The sequence below is a fragment of the Pangasianodon hypophthalmus genome, chromosome 22 (genome assembly GCF_027358585.1).
Source record: "Pangasianodon hypophthalmus isolate fPanHyp1 chromosome 22, fPanHyp1.pri, whole genome shotgun sequence".
Lineage (NCBI taxonomy): Eukaryota > Metazoa > Chordata > Actinopteri > Siluriformes > Pangasiidae > Pangasianodon > Pangasianodon hypophthalmus.
Genome location: NC_069731.1, coordinates 20,812,409 through 20,817,483, shown reverse-complemented (window position 1 = coordinate 20,817,483; position 5,075 = coordinate 20,812,409).

Sequence of the window (5,075 nt, the reverse complement as noted above, 5' to 3'; positions counted from 1 at the left end):
GAGGAGTGTGATTAGAGGAGTGTGATTAGAGGGGAGTGTGATTAGAGGAGTGTGATTAGAGGAGTGTGATTAGAGGGGAGTGTGATTAGAGGAGTGTGATTAGAGGAGTGTCTGATTAGAGGAGTATGATTAGAGGGGAGTGTGATTAGAGGAGTGTGATTAGAGGAGTGTCTGATTAGAGGAGTATGATTAGAGGGGAGTGTGATTAGAGGAGTGTGATTAGAGGGGTGTGTGATTAGAGGAGTGTGATTAGAGGAGTGTGATTAGGGGAGTGTGATTAGAGGAGTGTGTGATTAGAGGAGTGTGATTAGAGGGGTGTGATTAGAGGAGTGTGATTAGAGGAGTGTGTGATTAGAGAAGTGTGATTAGAGGAGTGTGATTAGAGGAGTGTGATTAGAGGAGTGTGATTAGAGGGGTGTGTGATTAGAGGAGTGTGATTAGAGGGGTGTGTGATTAGAGGAGTGTGATTAGAGGGGTGTGTGATTAGAGGAGTGTGATTAGAGGAGTGTGATTAGAGGGGTGTGTGATTAGAGGAGTGTGATTAGAGGGGAGTGTGATTAGAGGGATGTGTGATTAGAGGAGTGTGATTAGAGGAGTGTGATTAGAGGAGTGTGATTAGAGGGGAGTGTGATTAGAGGAGTGTGATTAGAGGAGTGTCTGATTAGAGGAGTATGATTAGAGGGGAGTGTGATTAGAGGAGTGTGATTAGAGGGGTGTGTGATTAGAGGAGTGTGATTAGAGGAGTGTGATTAGAGGAGTGTGATTAGGGGAGTGTGATTAGAGGAGTGTGATTAGAGGAGTGTCTGATTAGAGGAGTATGATTAGAGGGGTGTGTGATTAGAGGAGTGTGATTAGAGGAGTGTGATTAGGGGAGTGTGATTAGAGGAGTGTGATTAGGGGAGTGTGATTAGAGGAGTGTGTGATTAGAGGAGTGTGATTAGAGGGGTGTGATTAGAGGGGTGTGTGATTAGAGGAGTGTGATTAGAGGGGTGTGATTAGAGGGGTGTGCGATTAGAGGAGTGTGATTAGAGGAGTGTGTGATTAGAGAAGTGTGATTAGAGGAGTGTGATTAGAGGAGTGTGATTAGAGGGGAGTGTGATTAGAGGAGTGTGATTAGAGGAGTGTCTGATTAGAGGAGTATGATTAGAGGGGAGTGTGATTAGAGGAGTGTGATTAGAGGGGTGTGTGATTAGAGGAGTGTGATTAGAGGAGTGTGATTAGGGGAGTGTGATTAGAGGAGTGTGTGATTAGAGGAGTGTGATTAGAGGGGTGTGTGATTAGAGGAGTGTGATTAGAGGAGTGTGATTAGGGGAGTGTGATTAGAGGAGTGTGATTAGGGGAGTGTGATTAGAGGAGTGTGATTAGAGGAGTGTCTGATTAGAGGAGTATGATTAGAGGGGTGTGTGATTAGAGGAGTGTGATTAGAGGAGTGTGATTAGGGGAGTGTCTGATTAGAGGAGTATGATTAGAGGGGAGTGTGATTAGAGGAGTGTGATTAGAGGAGTGTCTGATTAGAGGAGTATGATTAGAGGGGAGTGTGATTAGAGGAGTGTGATTAGAGGGGTGTGTGATTAGAGGAGTGTGATTAGAGGAGTGTGATTAGGGGAGTGTGATTAGAGGAGTGTGATTAGGGGAGTGTGATTAGAGGAGTGTGATTAGAGGAGTGTCTGATTAGAGGAGTATGATTAGAGGGGAGTGTGATTAGAGGAGTGTGATTAGAGGAGTGTGATTAGGGGAGTGTGATTAGAGGAGTGTGATTAGGGGAGTGTGATTAGAGGAGTGTGATTAGAGGGGTGTGATTAGAGGGGTGTGTGATTAGAGGAGTGTGATTAGAGGGGTGTGATTAGAGGGGTGTGTGATTAGAGGAGTGTGATTAGAGGAGTGTCTGATTAGAGGAGTGTGATTAGAGGGGAGTGTGATTAGAGGAGTGTGATTAGAGGAGTGTGTGATTAGAGAAGTGTGATTAGAGGAGTGTGATTAGAGGAGTGTGATTAGAGGGGAGTGTGATTAGAGGAGTGTGATTAGAGGAGTGTCTGATTAGAGGAGTGTGATTAGAGGGGAGTGTGATTAGAGGAGTGTGATTAGAGGGTGTGTGATTAGAGGAGTGTGATTAGAGGAGTGTGATTAGGGGAGTGTGATTAGAGGAGTGTGTGATTAGAGGAGTGTGATTAGAGGAGTGTGATTAGAGGAGTGTGATTAGAGGGGTGTGTGATTAGAGGGGTGTGCGATTAGAGGAGTGTGATTAGAGGAGTGTGTGATTAGAGAAGTGTGATTAGAGGAGTGTGATTAGAGGAGTGTGATTAGAGGGGAGTGTGATTAGAGGAGTGTGTGATTAGAGGAGTGTGTGATTAGAGGTGTGTGATTAGAGGAGTGTGATTAGAGGGGAGTGTGATTAGAGGAGTGTGTGATTAGAGGAGTGTGTGATTAGAGGAGTGTGATTAGAGGGGTGTGATTAGAGGAGTGTGATTAGAGGGGTGTGATTAGAGGAGTGTGATTAGAGGAGTGTGATTAGAGGGGTGTGTGATTAGAGGAGTGTGATTAGAGGGGTGTGTGATTAGAGGAGTGTGATTAGAGGAGTGTGATTAGAGGGGTGTGTGATTAGAGGAGTGTGATTAGAGGGGAGTGTGATTAGAGGGATGTGTGATTAGAGGGGTGTGATTAGAGGAGTGTGATTAGGGGAGTGTGATTAGAGGAGCGTGTGATTATAGGAGTGTGATTAGAGGGGTGTGTGATTAGAGGGGAGTGTGATTAGAGGAGTGTGATTAGAGGGGTGTGTGATTAGAGGAGTGTGATTAGAGGGGAGTGTGATTAGAGGAGTGTGATTAGAGGGATGTGTGATTAGAGGAGTGTGATTAGAGGAGTGTGATTAGAGGAGTGTGTGATTAGAGGAGTGTGATTATAGGAGTGTGATTAGAGGAGTGTGATTAGAGGTGTGTGATCAGAGGAGTGTGATTAGAGGGATGTGTGATTAGAGGAGTGTGATTAGAGGGGAGTGTGATTAGAGGAGTGTGATTAGAGGGGTGTGTGATTAGAGGAGTGTGATTAGAGGGATGTGTGATTAGAGGAGTGTGATTAGAGGAGTGTGATTAGAGGAGTGTGTGATTAGAGGAGTGTGATTAGAGGGGTGTGTGATTAGAGGAGTGTGATTAGAGGAGTGTGATTAGAGGAGTGTGTGATTAGAGGAGTGTGTGATTAGAGGTGTGTGATTAGAGGAGTGTGATTATAGGAGTGTGATTAGAGGGGTGTGTGATTAGAGGAGTGTGATTAGAGGAGTGTGATTAGAGGAGTGTGATTAGAGGGGAGTGTGATTAGAGGAGTGTGATTAGAGGAGTGTGATTAGAGGGGAGTGTGATTAGAGGAGTGTGATTAGAGGAGTGTCTGATTAGAGGAGTATGATTAGAGGGGAGTGTGATTAGAGGAGTGTGATTAGAGGAGTGTCTGATTAGAGGAGTATGATTAGAGGGGAGTGTGATTAGAGGAGTGTGATTAGAGGGGTGTGTGATTAGAGGAGTGTGATTAGAGGGGTGTGTGATTAGAGGAGTGTGATTAGAGGGGTGTGTGATTAGAGGAGTGTGATTAGAGGAGTGTGATTAGAGGGGTGTGTGATTAGAGGAGTGTGATTAGAGGGGAGTGTGATTAGAGGGATGTGTGATTAGAGGAGTGTGATTAGAGGAGTGTGATTAGAGGGAGTGTGATTAGAGGAGTGTGATTAGAGGAGTGTGATTAGAGGAGTGTGTGATTAGAGAGTGTGATTAGAGGAGTGTGATTAGAGGAGTGTGATTAGAGGGGAGTGTGATTAGAGGAGTGTGATTAGAGGAGTGTCTGATTAGAGGGGTATGATTAGAGGGGAGTGTGATTAGAGGAGTGTGATTAGAGGAGTGTGATTAGGGGAGTGTGATTAGAGGAGTGTGATTAGGGGAGTGTGATTAGAGGAGTGTGATTAGAGGAGTGTGATTAGGGGAGTGTGATTAGAGGAGTGTGATTAGGGGAGTGTGATTAGAGGAGTGTGATTAGAGGGTGTGTGATTAGAGGAGTGTGATTAGAGGGAGTGTGATTAGAGGAGTGTGATTAGAGGAGTGTGATTAGGGGAGTGTGATTAGAGGAGTGTGATTAGAGGGAGTGTGATTAGAGGAGTGTGTGATTAGAGGAGTGTGATTAGAGGGAGTGTGATTAGAGGGGTGTGTGATTAGAGGAGTGTGATTAGAGGAGGTGTGATTAGAGGGGTGTGTGATTAGAGGAGTGTGATTAGAGGAGTGTGTGATTAGAGAAGTGTGATTAGAGGAGTGTGATTAGAGGAGTGTGATTAGAGGGGAGTGTGATTAGAGGAGTGTGATTAGAGGAGTGTCTGATTAGAGGAGTATGATTAGAGGGGAGTGTGATTAGAGGAGTGTGATTAGAGGAGTGTGTGATTAGAGAGTGTGATTAGAGGAGTGTGATTAGAGGAGTGTGATTAGAGGGGAGTGTGATTAGAGGAGTGTGATAGAGGAGTGTCTGATTAGAGGAGTATGATTAGAGGGGGAGTGTGATTAGAGGAGTGTGATTAGAGGAGTGTCTGATTAGAGGAGTATGATTAGAGGGGAGTGTGATTAGAGGAGTGTGATTAGAGGGGTGTGTGATTAGAGGAGTTGTGATTAGAGGAGTGTGATTAGGGGAGTGTGATTAGAGGAGTGTGTGATTAGAGGAGTGTGATTAGAGGGGTGTGATTAGAGGAGTGTGATTAGAGGAGTGTGTGAGTGTGATTAGAGGAGTGTGATTAGAGGAGTGTGATTAGAGGAGTGTGATTAGAGGGTGTGTGATTAGAGGAGTGTGATTAGAGGGGTGTGTGATTAGAGGAGTGTGATTAGAGGGTGTGTGATTAGAGGAGTGTGATTAGAGGAGTGTGATTAGAGGGGAGTGTGATTAGAGGGATGTGTGATTAGAGGAGTGTGATTAGAGGAGTGTGATTAGAGGGAGTGTGATTAGAGGAGTGTGATTAGAGGAGTGTGATTAGAGGAGTGTGTGATTAGAGGAGTGTGATTAGAGGAGTGTGATTAGAGGAGTGTGATTAGAGGGAGTGTGATTAGAGGAGTGTGATT